The following is a 13931-nucleotide window of genomic DNA, read 5'->3' as shown; positions in this document are numbered from 1 at the left end:
CAGGAGAGATATCTACCACAGTGTGGAAGAGCTCCTGGGTGTGCTGTAACTAATCTCTGATACAGATGTGCAGACTGTGAGTCTTGCAATTCAACACTGATCCAGTGTTTGGGATGAGGTATGATTCCAAATGATCCCCCACTCCCGGACGCCTACACAATTGCCCCTGTAGCAGCCATCTGTAGCATATCTGGGTTCTGAACTTTCCCATTCCAGTGGTCTATCTGTTCACGCTCCAGTTGCTGGTGTGTTTTCAATCTGGAGATAGAAAATCTTGTAAGGGATAGAGTTTCACATTTTGTTTGGATCTCCAGGAATCTCAGAGCTGATATTTCAAGCCACACTGAACAATGGCAAAATGCCGTGTGCAGTGCATTTTCTGTGAGCTAACTTTTATTTTCCCTCAGAAATTCATGAGTCCACATTGATACAAAAAAGAGTAACTGAGGAGGAGAAAAAGCTCTTCCTCAACACAGAATAAGTTTAGAAGGAGTAGTGGGATGGCAATGATTACCATTTGGCTATTGTGTTTACTAAATCTGGTGGATAAATGTTGACCAAGCATGAAAGATCTTCACATAGCTTCATTGCACTCTTTGTGAGTTCTTCTTTGAGAGGTGATAACTTTACAAAAGAGCAATCTAGCAGATGCCATGTCACCCAGGTAAAGTCAGCTGACTTGAGAAGGGCTCACAGACACTCCCACTAGAGTCACATCCTCCATCTTGTCCACATAAACTTCTAAAGTGTCAAGTTAGAAGTGCAGTTGTGGCAGGGGCTTTCAGGAGAAATGCTCCTTCAGAAAGCAGCAGAGTACATGCAAAACAAACTCCGATCTTAATTATTATGCAGTGTGGGTGAAGCACAGCTGTGTGTACCCTGTGACCAAAGTCCCAGCAGGACAGTGTCTGCTTTTGCCAGCAGCCTGATGTGCAGGAAACAACCACTGCTCCATGCTTGTGTTAGCCTGACTGGTTTTCTAGTTTTTCTTAGTAGAAGTCTATCAAAGAAAACCCTGTATAATGCTTTAGGTACTGTGTATGTCAAGGGCCAAGGTCTGTCCATGGGGAGCCATGGAAACAGCCTTGTCTCCCAGGAATGTAAACATTGGTCCAAGGGCTTGTCTCTCCAAGGTTCTGCTTAGTCCAGCTCAGCCAAAAGTCAGCTCTGCCACCAAAGAGGGAGGGTATGAACTCCACGGTCTTTGAGATCCATCTTCTGTCATTAGTGTCACCAGAGATGACCACAGTATCAGACTGATAGTGTTTGGGGGGGGTGCAGTTCTTTACTGTTCCCTAGCATATAACTCATAAAATCTCTGGAATTTCAAAAGGATGTCTTTGTATGCTAATGAGGTAACTGCCAGCTGGCAGCCCCTAAGTAACTTCAGGCTGAGCACTGTCAGAAGGATGGAACTGCCAGCCTCCAAGGAAGAGGGAAGGGTGAAGGTGAAATTGATCACCGGTAGCTAATACCTACGCACTGAAGCCTTCATAACAATGTAGACAGCTTTGAAGGCTTCAAGACAGAGCCATATGGGGGTTCCTGGAGAGTGACATGTCTTGAGGGGGCGTGGAAGGTCCATGCCCCTTTCCCCGTGCATTGCGTTATGAACTTCTTCATCGGTCCTGGGTAATACCCTTTATAATGTCAGCAGACAAATTTCCCTCCATTCTGGGAGCTGCTCTAGTGAATTTGTAGGAATACCAATTTGTAATTGGTTGCTGAGCAACAGCCTTATACTTGACATCTGCGGGTGATGGGGAAGTCTTGGATCAGATGCTTCTACCAAGCAGATAATGTGAGAAACGAACGGGATTAGAGGCAGGACCTGGAATCTACTGAGGGATTGCTTGCTGGCAAACAAAAAACTCCACACCCTTGGAAATCACAAGCCTAATGATTGCTGCAGTGTGAAAGCACAAATCAGTTTGTTTGTCTAAAGCACCCAAAGCTAAAAAATACTTTGAGATAAATCTAACAAGTATGCAAGAGTTCTATGCTGAAATTGGAAAGCATTAATAAGAGAAAGTTAAGGCAAAATAAACAAGGTGGTGTACCATGTTCATAGAACAGACTCAGTATTAGAGAAAAGTCAGCTCCGCCCCATAAATGCCTGAGGCAGGTGGAGAGCTGGCCCTGAGGTCATAAGGCAGGAGAGCTGCTCTGCCCCCCCCCAGCTGTACACTCTGCACCTCCTGTGGGCAACACAATAGAACCAACCCCATTGGCGGAGGTATGGGTGAGGCAGCCCTGAAGTTGTGAGCATCGGAGAGGTGTTCCCATTAATTATCTGTCATCTGGCAGTACGAGCAACACCTGAGACAGATGGGAGCGCTGTCCCTGAGGTCCTAAGAGCAGGAAAACTGTCCCTGCCCCTCGTCAGCTGCAGCACTCGGGAGATGGTCACCAAGCCACACCTGGGCAACACAGTAGAGCCGGCCCTGAAGGTGTAGGTGTGGGAGAACCGACCCTGAGGACACGAAAGCAAGAGAACTGGCCCCGCCCCTTGCTCATCCATACAGGGGGTTAACTAGCCAGGGCAATCCTGGAGAACTCATCCTGGTGGTGAGGTGTAGGGAGCAATCTTAGGTACCTGTAGCACTGGCCACACCCCTCTGGGCATGGTCACAGGTATGTAGAAGATGGGGGGAGAGGGGAGGGAGAGGATAAAGAACTGAGAGGAAGGGGGGACTTGCTCTCTCTTGGGGTTCCAGTCAGGTCTCAGAGAGCAGCAGAGCGCTGACCTTGGGTTCTTGGCATCTCATGTAAGTGATTTCTCCCTAATAAAATATCATATGACATCCCTATTCTCTGTAGGTTAATCTTCCTCAACAGTAAGGACAAGGGAGAGTTGGAAGACTGACCAACCCTGCCACTACCCACGTCCAGAACCAGGGTTATGAGTTGACCTACCCTAACATCTACCCCATCTGTGATCTGTTGGAGCTCATGAAGGGATCAGTCCTACAGACCAAAAGCTGCAGGATTTCCATGACACAGGACTACAGCAGGATAACCAAAAGGAGTTCCAGTGAGGACCAGCATCACTAGTGTAGCAGAAACCAGAGGCCTAGAAGCAGACCAATGACTTTCTGCAATGAACACATGCAAGTAATGACATATGGACACAGGGGTTTACTGTGTGACACACTGAGTCTCACCACAGCTTCCATGACAAGATTGATTTTTCCTTCTCTTTTTTCATCTTTTTTTCTCTTAGACTTTATTTTATTTTAGGGAGGAGGTTGCAAGGGAAGAGGGTGAATACGAAGGGACAGGGAATTGAATGGTTTGGAGATGCATGATGTGAAAGCCACAAAGAATAAATGAAAAGAAAGAAAGAAAGGTCAGTTCTCCCCCGATATAGACTGTGAGCAGATGAACAGCAAAAGAATGTAGATAGCAAATAAACATATAAAAAGTTGCTCAAACTGACTCCTCTTCCAGAGGTCCTGAGTTCAATTCCCAGCAACCACATGGTGGATCACAACCATCTGTAAGGAGATCTGGTGCCCTCTTCTGGCTTGCAGGCAGAACACTGTATACTTAATAATAAATAAATAAATAAATGTTTTAAAAGTTGCTCAACAGGCTGGAGCAACTCCAGCTCAATGATTAAAGTACTGGTTGCTCTTGCAGAGGACCTGGGTTTGATTCCCAGCACCACACGGTGGCTCACAACCATATGTAACTCCAATTTCAGGGAATCTGACACTTTTTTCCGCCCTCTGTGGACACCAGGCATACACATGGTACACACACACAGACAGAGGCAAAACACCCACACACATAAAAAAATAATAAATACATTGAAGCTGCTCAGTTGGCAGGGGGCTTTTGAATCCTCAAAGACTGTCAGGAGAAACTACAAACCCAGACTTCCCAATCTAGATGGAATGAAAAGCTTGAAGAAAAAGGTGTTTCGGTTTGCTATAGTAGCAAAATCCCACTAGGAGATTTACTGGACCAATCTATATTTGCCACCTTCCAAAGGGACAGTGTCATGTTGGGTTTTGGGTTAAGACAACTAGAGTGACCTATAATTAGACTGGATATGATGGCCAAGTCACTTCTCCAAGTCCATGCCTCAGCTCCCAGGTTTGCTATTGAATGGTTTTCGGTTTGCTCTCGATGGGGGCAAGGTACTTGCAAACAGTCCTGTTTATTTTGAAGGTGACCCTTCAGAGACGTGTGCTGTTTCCTATCTGACTGATGATGCAGCTGCCTGAACAGTCATTTGATGCTGCTGATGCTGGTATTGGTGGGGACAGTGAGAAGGCAGGAGAGGAGGGGCTTTCTGGCTGCAGCACGCACGCAAGGAGCCTGGCAGCAGGACAGGTCTACACCTGCCTTGCTGGGCATCCTCACTTCTTCAGGAAACTGAAGTGGGGAAGCTGTAGAAGGCCAGATCAGGACAGTGTGAGCCTCCTTCTGAGGCAGCCTAGACAGTAGGCTTACTCACCATTAGAAGAATCCTTTCTGCCAGGGAGAGACACGGTTTGGTGCCAAGACTTCCAAGTACATGGAGATGTTTGTCCAGCTGTCACACTGGGCACAGTGAACACATCACTTCAGTAAGCTGGTATCTTCCAGCATCATCAGGGTACCAGACAGGACTGAGCCAAATCAGACTTCTCCCAATACCTCAAACACTGAACACATTGTCCTGTGTGTGGCACTGGGAATGGGGATGGCATAGCACTGCAGGACTGACCAATATGTCAAGTGCTTTTTGCCTCCATTGCAAAGTGTGGTTTGAATGAGAATAATCCCATAGACTCCTATCTTTTGGGGGAGGTTTTTCCCCCAGATGTGCCCAGATCCAGGCTTGGGGACCCAGCTAGACTCTCTCTTCGGATGGTTAGCACCTCACGTATGTCATCTTGAATCTTCCCACAATCCACAGGGACTGGACAGACAGTTTTTAGTCAACAAAACCATACAACCCGGCATCTTGTCTTGAAAAAGAAAAACCAAAACCAAACAAAAGTCCACACTATTCCCAGTTAACTCTCTCTCTCTTATGCTGTGGATCAGTTTGGGATGTAAGCTCTCAGCTACTGCTTTAGTGCCGGGCCTGCCTGCTGCCATGTTTCCCGCCATAATGGTCATGGACTTACCCTCTGAAATGTGACCCCAAATATACTCTTTCTTGCTTTGACCCTGGTGTCTTTACAGCAATAGAAAAGTAAGAAAGATGCACCTTTACGTTGTTTTCACAGGCATTTGTCAAAGCAGGGAGAAGCTGACTAGCATACCAATCTTTCACTGTAATTCACTCAACCCCACAAACAGCCAGAGAACAGTCTCTTTCCTCCTTGGTAGCCGTGGCCAATGGCTTCACTCAGATAAGGAGACAAAAGAAGATACGGTGTGTGATCCTTCTTGGACACCTGCAGTGGTGGCTCACAGCTGTGATTTCCTCCACTATGTAGCATGGAGCAGGGATGTGCTGTCTAAATATACAATCTCCATGTCAGAGCATGGGGTTGGGAACCACAGTATAGGAAAGACATAGCCTTAGGAGATCCATGAGCGGCTGGAAGAACAGGTCAGTTAGTAGATGAATCTGAAGGCTTTCCAGACAGAAGTGAAAATGAACTTCTAATTTTTTTCTTCTTTTTCTGTCTTTGTGCACATGTGTGTGCCTGCAATATGGAGGCCAGAAGTTGACATTGGGTGTCTTCCACTATTGAGCTCCACCGTATCTTTTGAGACACTGTCTCTCACTGAACCCAGAGTTCATTGATTGACTAGACTGGCTGCCCATTGAGCTCTGGGGATATTTCTATCACTGCCCATGCCCCGCCCCCCAGTCCTAGATCACCTAAGACCATCAGAAAACACAGATATTTATACTACAATTCATAAGTATAGCAAAATTAGTTATGAAGTAGCAACAAAAATAATTTTATGGTTAGGGGTCACCACAGCATGAAGAACTGTGTTAAAGGGTTGCAACATTAGAAGGTTGAGAACCACTGCTATAGATCATAAAGTAGATCTTAAAAGTCAGGAGCTGCAGCTCTGAACCATAGAGCTTACTACTGTGTGCCAGCCCCTTGTGTCAAGGGTTCTAAATATAAGGATTGGACCACCTGGGGAATACACACACACACACACACACACACACACACACACACACACACACACAGCACACAGCATGGACAGACTATCTTCCTGTCATTATTACCCAAACAATATAACAACTGTTCACATAAGTGCGCATCACAGTAAGTATCATGAGTAATCCTGAGGTGATTGAAGTATAAAAAGAATGTGTGAAGTTTACCTGCAAATATCACACTACAGTATTTTCAACCTATGTATCTAAGGACTGTGGCATCTAGCCAAAGTCTAAGAACCAGCCTCATGCAGCCACTTGGGGATGATGCACTGTTGTTATTCCTTCCTGGAACTTTGCTCAATGATACTCAAGAAAAGTAGGCACAGCTGAACATCTTTATATTTATATAGGCTTTATATTGCTGTGAAGAGACACCATGACCACGACAACTCCTATAAAGGAAAACATTTAATTGGGACTGGCTTAAAGTTTCAGAGGTTTAGTTCATCATCTTCACAGCAGTGTATAGGTAGACATGGTGCCGGAGGGGCTAAGAATTTTACACCTTGATCCATGGGCAACAGGAAGTGAACTGTTTACCACACTGAGCATAGCTTGAACATAGGAGACCTTGAAGTCCAGCCCCATAGTGACACACTTCCTCCAGCAAGGCTACACCTACTCCAACAAAACCACACCTCCTACTAGTGTCTCTTCTTATGGAGGCCATTTTCTTTCAAACCACCACACAGAGGAAGACTATGTTTCCTATGAAGGTATATGGTAAAAGGACTACTTTTAGGAAAGGAAGGACAGTGTCATTTCTGGTTGGAAAGAACACATGTGCGCTTATACACACAGGCACACAAATACACATGCACATATGTACATATGTACATACTCAGAAAGAAGTTATCAGAGAAAAGTGATCAATTCAAGAAATTTATAATGAAAGTTTCTCAAGAATACATGTGATTTTACAAGGTCATTCGTCATAGCACCAGGCCCAAAGTTCCATGATAGAAAACTGTCAAGTAACAAATACTCCAGGGGGGTTCCCACAGGTATAAATTATGCAAATATCCATTTATATCTTCATTTACAACAATCAATAAATAAGAGCGTACATTCACACAGCATATTTTTACACAAAGATCCTTTTTTATATAAAGCTATAGCTATGCATACTAAATAGACAAAATAATCCTTGTACCACAAAATAACATTTTGCTTTTGTCCTCAACAGTTCTGCAACTTTCAAGCACAAGCCATGAGGTTTTCTGCCACACCATGAAAAAAATGTTAATTCTGTTAACTCTATCCCAGGCCCTAAAAGAACAGAACACTCATCCCCATCCAAGGGGTGTTCAAGACAGAACACCCTACTGTCTTGAGGCTTCACAACCTGTCCCAACATTGCTTTGGAGGGAGTAACATCTTCCTATTTGTCTTTGGCCGGTATCATCAGCATAAAAGTAAATAATGCAGGTAATATTGTAAGGTCCAATTTCAAGGGCAGAAGGGAGGTGCCCCTCACTGTAGAGCCCATTCTCTCAACTGCACCCTCCTCAGGGATGCTCTACACAGCTCCCTTTGCTAGTGTAAGAGGAAAAGGCTGGGAGGGGTGGAAAGATCCAGGCAGTTGCCTATAGCTAATTTTTCCTACAGCTAAATTCTTGAATTTCAAAGAAATTCCTACTGGGACACTGTCTAGGGTGCTGACTTAGAGCTCCCAGGTTCTACTTCAAGCCTTGTAACAGTCAGGCCACCCCTGGCTTACCAACCCATCCCCACCTCCAAGGCACCTTTTTCAGACATCGAACCTGATGCAAACTCTTAGGTTTTGGCAGTTCATTCATTTACACAAGTGTATTTATTAAGGGAATGGGCTACATACAGAGATGAAAAACAAACAAAAAGACCTTGCTCAGCCAGGAGTTTTAAACCTTGACAGGACTTTGTGGTCCTCCAACCTTTCACCAGAGAGGTAAGTAAGTGCATTATCAAAGGGGTCCTTGGCTGAGCCAGGGTGTGGTTCCCAGGCCAGCGATAGCTTCTACTTGGGAACTCCCCAACTTTCCTTTAAAACATGTCTCACATGGCATTCAAGAACACAATGGCTTCTCTTCCCACACAGCCTCGAAGTCTTGGTTCCTACTTTTGCCGTGCTGGAAAAAAAAGCATTCGCTGTCAGTCGCAAATGAAACACGCCCGCGACTAAATGAGATTCTTGCATTTCCTTTTTTTAATAATGCAAAAATTCTATGACTTTTAAACTTAAAGAAACAATGATTCTCATGTAAGAGGATGATTATAACTTTATCCAAGGAATTCATGGTGTCTCCCCTGCCCCTTCTAATGCTTGCAAAGGTTTATTTGGGGGGCTTGAGAACTGTCTCAGGGATTCTCAGTGCTGGCTGCTCTTGCTGACGACCTGGGTTTGGTTCTCAGCACCCACATGGTGGTCCCAAACCATCTGTAACTCCAGCTACAGGAGACCCAACACCCTACCCTGGCCTCCACGGGCACTGCACACATAGTATAAATACATATATATGGGCAAAACATTCGCACACATAACATAAAATAAAATCTTTAAAGTTTATTTTGTGGAGCTTTCTTTTTTTGTCTGTTGTTTTTATTTTCTTCTCTTAAGATAGGATTTCACTCCTTAATCCATGCTGGCAACCTTCCTGCCGCAGACTCCTCAGTGTTAAGATTAGAGGTGTGCACTACCATGGCAGGCCTTTAAGCCTCATTCTTCCCTATGCTCTTCTAAATCCTTCTCTCTGGGTTTATGTTTGAAGGAGAAAGCCTGAATTGTTTTTCCACGAAGCACTCATTGGAGGCAGAAACGGGGAGCAGTTGGGGGCAGGACATGGTACTGACTGAATCTACTGAGGGACCATGTGTTTGGTTTGGGGTAGTGAGCTTTTACTGATACAAGTGAGAGGCCAACAGTTTTTGTTGTCTTTTTGTTTGTTTTGCAGTAAATTTACATTTGTAGGTTAACCATGGGTTTCATGGGATTTAATCAGTTATGCACCAGTTGGGTCAAAGTGTGCAAAAACTTGGGGGGAAGGCAGTGGGTAGGGAGGGTACAAGGGTAAGGAAAAACTGACTCAGAGAATGCTACCACGACTCCCCAGTAGACTGGTGCCCCAGAATCAGAATCTCCTCAAGTGGTCACTTTGATTTTCGAAGCAGTAAAACTCATCACAAAAGCCAGCTTTAAGAGTTAGCTCTAGGCAGTGACCACTGTATCTCTTGATCCAGGGCTTTTGATCCTCCCTGAAGAAAATACTTCCCTGGACTGTTGGCCAAGTGAGTTTACAGGTATACCATGGCTTAACACTTCCTCTTGTAAAAGGCAGTCTGGGAGTAGAGAGAGGGAAGTTAGTCACATGACTGTCAGGGATGGTGGGCACAGCCCAGGCAAGGCTGTTTTGTTTCGCGTTGCCTAATGGGTAAGGAAAACCTCCACAGCAGTTTTCAGCCAATGAGAGAAAGATACCAGCACCAAGTCTTCAGCCACTCAACCTAGATCCCAGATGTGCTCATGAGAGCAGCCCCCTGCCCAGGAGACTAGACTAGTAGATTCACCTTCAACTCGGCTACAGACCCTGGATGTTGCACCTGCCTCGCCTTGGGCCCATACAGGAAAATCAATGGAGATCCATAAGGACAGTGTCTCCAAGCAAGAGGAAGGCTAGGCCTCAAGACTCCACTCAGCCCTCTAGAGTTTGAGAAGATGAAGCCACACGAAGGAGTTCACATCATCATGCCAGTGGCATCCAGAGGCAGCTCTCAGCATGGAAGCCAGGTTATGTTCTTCCAAGGTGCCCCCTATTCATTGGCTTCTATGAGTGCTCCAGTGGCGTTTGGAGGCCTCACTGAGGGTGTCTGGAGTTTGATGCAAACCTTAATTGGGGAGGAATGACCATCCCCAAGTCACTGGCTAGAAAAGCGATGAGGCTCTCTTTCTTCATTTTTGTTTTCTTTAGGTTTTGATTTTTTTGTTGCTTGCTTGTTTTGTTTTGTTTGTTTGTTTTGTTCTTGATAACACCTTACTGTATTCCCTGGACCGGAACTGCAGCTGGAGACTCACTTGATCCTTCACCTCAAGAAAGCGCTGGGCCTTCACATGGTCTCCAAGGCCACCAAACAGACTATGACTTGGAGAATCCTTGACTTCTCAACACCATTGTTTACAGCGCAGAGGCGCACCGCTGGACTGGTTGAGCCCAGCAGTGGACAAACGGGACCTGGGTCGGAGAGAGGGTTGGAGCACATTTCTCCAGTAAAGCCACATCTGTCCAGGAGCCCCTAGACTCTGTCGCCAACAGCTAGGAAAATCACAAGCTTTTAGCGGGAAATCCTGCCCAAACTCCAAACACCAACTGGTCGGGAAGTTGCCTGCTGTCTGACAAATGCCAGTGTGGACAACCTGTTCCCTACAGGGGAGTCGGGTACAGCCAGGCTAGAAACAACATGACCACACAGACTGAATCTTGTGAGGATTTTGAAGATCTAAGTGCCTGCAGGGGGCAGCACTGAGGAACCTCTCACTTTGGCACCTAACAGGGGTTGAGAGTTGGAATGCTGAAGGCAGGGTAAGACCCAGTGCTAATTCTTGGGCCTCTCCTGCAGGCAGATGACAGTTTTGCCTCCTACTCACAGAGAACAAGAGAAGCGCAATCCAGGGACACAAGATTAATCAAGGCAGGAGCAACTTCAGGAAGTTACATGGTGATTACTGAGACTGCCTTCTTCAAGGCCAGAACTCAGTACTCAGGGGTCTGTAGGTCCCATTCTATGGTTGTGCACTTGGCCAATGGATATGTGGGAGTTAAAGCCCTGTTTTGTCCTAGCTGAGGACTGTATCTGCTCAGAGAAAGAGAAAACAGCTGCCCTCTGCCAATTAAAACAGGGGTGTACGGTGGGTGGCTTCTTGCTAAGCATGATTGGAGACGTGCCATGTGGTGACATGACAGGCACACTGCTCTTGCAGAGGACCCTGATTCAGTTCTCAGTACCACATGGGGGATCTTTGATACCTTCTTAGGGTCTCCATAGGTACCTGCCCTCATACACACATGCATGCACACTCTTATGTGCGGGGACACACACACACACACACACACAATTCAAAAATAAGTCTTTTGAAAAAAGATGTCAAGGGGTTGGATGGCTTGCCCAGCTTCCCATATCCACTCTCATCTATACAACCCTCCATGAAATTGTTTTCCCCCTTTAAAATAAAGTCAACTTTCTGCCAGCCTGGACCCAGTGGCTCTTCAGCATCTTGCCTGTAGACATTTTAAAGGCTGTCACACGAAGCTGTAGGAGGTGAGAGGAGCAGTGAGCAGGGACTTCTGACCAAGGTCTAGTTCCATGAAATAAACGATTCGCATTTGGGTCAGCTCTTCTTTGGTACCTCATCTGGGCGAGGACTACAACGTGCGAGGTCATGAAACATTCACACGCAGAACATTCATCATCTGTACTTTTGAACCTCCACAAGGACCAGGGAGCTCATTAAGCACTTCTCTTTCTATGGAGCTTCCGGCCTGGCCTTCAACCTGGAATTGTTCCAAGCTCCTGAAAGCTTTCCCCGTTGGAAAGACACAGTTATTTATGGGAGGGGAGGCAGATGCCAATCAAAATGGCTGAGAGGCTAGGTGTTTGCCTGCCGTGACTCAATGTGCTATACAAACCATTTTAATCGTGTTTAAAAATCAGCAAGTCTTTAGCTTGCTTAAGGAGAATGACTCCCAGACTAAGAACAATGCTCACATGTCAAACACAAGATGGGATGTCCCATCTCCATTGTTGATTTGATGGCATTTAGCTGTCACCATGGAAACACACCTCTGGATGTGACGCAAAAGGTCTTTCCAGAAAATCCTAACTAAAGAGACAGGCCCACCCTGAATGTGGGCAGCATTATTCCATGGACTGGGGGCTTAACTAAAGAAACAGGCCCACCCTGAATGTGGGCAGCATCATTCCATGGACGGGGTTCCCAGACTGAACCAAAAGGAGAAAGTGGGCTGAGCACCAGCATCCATCTCTCTCTGTTCCCTGACTGTGAACACGAGACGACCAGCTACCTCACAGTCCTGCTGCTATGACTTCCCCTTTATCATGGATAGTCACCTGGAACTGTGAGCCCCAACCTGCCCCCCTTCAGTTGTTTTTGTCATAGCAACAAGAGAAGTGAGCAGTACACAATCCTTTACAGCTATTAAGAACATTCTAGAAGGAGCTAAGGATAAGCTTGAAGGTAAAAACAACAGGTCTAAAACTGATGCCTTTTGTTTGAGTGAGGGCATTTTACTTAGCCTTTTCAGAACGTTTATTTACCTGACTGGAAGTTTTCTACAAAAAAGGGACAGTTCTGGACTGGGGTCACATGACCTTGAGGACCACAAGGCCTGGGAACTCTTAGCCAGTCTGTTTCTGCTGGGCTGTGTGACCTTAGACAGCCTGCTCTGGCTTTCTGAGTTCAGCTAAGCAAGATGCTCCCTGAGGTCCCCTCCTGACGAACAGTTTATAGGTTTTTTTTTTTGCTTGTTTATTTATTTGTTTCTGATTTTTGTAGACAGGTTTCCCTGGCTGTCGTCACACTCAGAGATCCCTCTGCCTCTGTCTCCCAAGTGTGGGATTTAAGGTGCCTGCCACCACTGCCTGGCTCAGTTTACCATGAGGGCTGCCTAGCTTGCGGTGTTTGAGAGGGATGGGGCGGGGACCTAGAGTCTTCCCAGACCTTTGCAGAGGAGAGGGCAGAGGATGCTGGGGCGGGGACCGAGGACTACAGGAGGGTGAAGAAAGAAGCCCTTCTCTTCCCAAGCCCTGGTCTACAGCCTGGCACTTTCCAGAACGCCTTTTCAAGATCTGTTATGGTGACTGCAAAGGATGCTGGGGCTAAGGTGAGCATCCTGAGCCCAGAATCCTGCAGAAACCCTTCCAGCTCCACCACTCGTGGATTCTGACCCAGACACTTTCAGCACCCTGGGCTCCTCAAGCCACCCCTCATAAGGACTTCAGACTCTGTACTGAAAACTCAGCAGGATGGGAGGGAGTCTCAGGGCCACCAGAGCCAGGCAGAATGCCTTCAATGCCAATCTAGACTCTCCCCTTCCTCCTCTTTCATCTGATGGTAGGTAGTCCTACTGACAGGAAAAAGTTTGTAAAGTACAGCTCTACCTCCATCCAATCAACACGAAAGTGAATTAGGAATGCGACCCTCCAGGAAAACCAAGGCACAAGAATGTGCCGTGGCTCACCACAAAGCTGGCAGAGCCCCCTCTTCTTCGGAGTCTGCTGACGCCCAGGTGTAATTTCTGGGGAGCAGGCAGGTGTGTGCTGTTGTGTCCCCAGTGAACACAATGGGTCATCAGGCTGGGACAGGTTCATGGGAGCCATAGGCTCTCCACTCAAACGTGAGGAAAACGGGGCAAACCTTTCTTCCTAGTATGGATTCTATTCATTCATGAAATCAGGCAGACCCTCCCCTGAGATAAAAGTAGCTCAAGCTCCTCCAGGAGCTTAGAAACCTGCATGTCCACATGCCAAGACCCGGGTTTGGGGTATACATTAGTAAGAACCAGCATCTGATCAAACAAGGCACATACGGACGAGTCCTGTCCACAGACCCAGCCTCCAGCCTGAGCTCGGAGCACATCAGGGAGGTGAGCATGCTCTCATGTCTTAGGGAATCGAGGGGAAAGGCAAACAAAGACTGGACCAGACACCAACAGGAGGTGGAGCCTGCGCCCCCTCTGAGGTCTTCCATCTCTGCAGAAGTGGCTCGACCCTGAACAGACAGTAAGATGCAGGAGGCGGACTCCACCCTGGC

At 46.5% G+C, this 13931-nt stretch overlaps 1 long non-coding RNA gene across 1 annotated transcript; it reads left to right on the top strand.

The window, feature by feature from the left end:
• The first annotated feature begins 6 nt into the window (after nucleotides 1-6).
• LOC121139258 lies at nucleotides 7-3673 on the top strand. Its single transcript, XR_005876162.1, has 2 exons — nucleotides 7-118; nucleotides 2821-3673. It is a non-coding gene; the product is annotated as an uncharacterized LOC121139258 (long non-coding RNA).
• Nucleotides 3674-13931: the final 10258 nt, after the last annotated feature.

Source organism: Mesocricetus auratus, unplaced genomic scaffold, assembly GCF_017639785.1.
Source record: "Mesocricetus auratus isolate SY011 unplaced genomic scaffold, BCM_Maur_2.0 Super-Scaffold_15014, whole genome shotgun sequence".
NCBI classification, from domain to species: Eukaryota; Metazoa; Chordata; class Mammalia; order Rodentia; family Cricetidae; genus Mesocricetus; species Mesocricetus auratus.
This window is presented reverse-complemented; position numbering and strand designations above follow the sequence as displayed.